The sequence below is a fragment of the Crocodylus porosus genome, unplaced genomic scaffold, assembly GCF_001723895.1.
Source record: "Crocodylus porosus isolate Cpor-Errol unplaced genomic scaffold, CroPor_comp1, whole genome shotgun sequence".
Classification (NCBI taxonomy): Eukaryota; Metazoa; Chordata; order Crocodylia; family Crocodylidae; genus Crocodylus; species Crocodylus porosus.
The window spans coordinates 82,626,777-82,628,717 of NW_017728943.1; positions in this window are offsets into that span (position 1 = coordinate 82,626,777).

A 1,941-nucleotide genomic window follows, 5' to 3' on the forward strand; every position below is an offset into this window, starting at 1 on the left:
AGTAGTTGGAAAAAAAAATTCAGCAAGCTTTTGGGTTCAAAAACCCTTTGTCAGGCTGAGGAAGCAACTGCATGTGGCGTGCGCTCTTCCTGGACAGAATGAAAAGTAAAGAGGCCAGAGGCTGGGCTGGTCTGCGTACAAGATAGGCAGTCAGTGAAGATGTAGATTGAGGAGTCAATAGGTGAGAGACAGGCTGGGGGGGGGGGGGGAGAAGGGGGATGAATAGTGGAGAGGTACCTGGGGAGTCAGATGTCAGGCAGGTGACAATGTGCCATAAATCCAATGTCTATATTTAGTCCATGATTTTTATTATCCAGGAGGCTGATGAAGTGGAGTTCGTAGGCTCGTCTCTGGGAAGTGTTTTGTACGTTTCCTTTGAGGATTAGAACTGAGAGACTGGAGAGAGGGTGGTTTTCTTGTGAGAAATGAGCCCCCATAGGTAATTGGGTATTCCTGTATTTGATAGATTTTCGGTTTAGAGAGGGCATTGTGAAATTAGAAATCATCTTTAATGTAGTAGCTGTGCATACTCTCAGCACCTAGAATTTGCTAGTAACAGCCAATGCAAAGATTTTATTGTGTGTAAGTATACATATATGGTGTGTACATATGCATATATAGACTATATATATGTATAATGTATATATTTGTGTGCATGCAAAACCTACACAGTAAAACTAGTATGTGTGCATGTTGCAGCTATGAGTTCTGCAAACTAGTAACATCCAAGGCAGATACACACACACTGTATATATATGTTTGTGTGTCTTTGCCTTGGGTGTTACTAGTTTCTATGTGTGTATATACGCAATAAAATCTTTGCATTGGCTGTTACTAATTTGCAGAACTCATAGCTACAACGTGTGTGCGCACACAAACAGATACACACTGTAAAAGATGTGTGTTTTTCGGTGTATGTCTGGTTTATATACATATAAATATATTGTGTACAATACATATACTTTATGTATGTAAAAGATAAATACTGTAAAATGTGTGCGCACGCACATTGTGGCTGAGTTCTGAAAACTAGTAACACCCAACACAAAGATGTTATTGCGTGTGTGTGTATATGTTTAGAGGGCATTGTGTATCTACACACACATATACAACACCCAACGCAAAGTTGTGCGTGTATACACCCACACATACAACTCAGTGCAAAAATGTGTACAGGTTTCCCTTTCCAACCATGGTTTTGAGTATCCATGCTTAATAATCTATATACCATTTTGGCTACCACAGTATACAGTTTTGAGTAACCATGGCCGCACATCAGACTGCCACCTGCCATTTTTCCCATAAACCTTTTGTCTTGCCAACCACAGGAACTTTCAGGAACCCAATTCCAGCGGTTGGCAAGGGAAACTTGCATGTCGATACACACACATGTATACGTAGACACACACATATTATAGAAGGTATTTCTATGCATATAGACAGCACTTGCTCTATATTATACCGAGTACGTGCATACGTACCCAAAGCAGAGACCCAGCAAAGCACACATACCCGTGTCCCCCACTCGCCCGCCCGCTCGGCTCTTCGCAGCGCCTCCCGCCCCCGCCCCTAGCGGCGGCGGGGGGCGGGGCGGCCGCTCGGGGGCACTGAAGTTACAGCAAACAGGACGCAGCCCCCACCTAGTCGCGCATGCGCACCCACGGGACTAGCCCGACCGGCAAGCCTCCGCAGCCGGGCCGAGGGCACGCTCCCCGCCAGCGCTGTCACGTGAGGCGCGCCAGGCCATCGCCATTTTGTGCGGCCTCGCAGCGGCCGCCCCCTTCTCCCTCACCCGTGCGCCCGCGACCGGGTTCGGCGCTGGGGGCGCTGGTGCGCAGGCGCAGCGGGCCGGGCCCAGGCGCCAGGCACCTCGCCATCATGTACCGGCCGGGCGGTTCTCGCTCGGGCCCGGCCTCTGCCTCGTCCTCCTCGTCCTCCTCG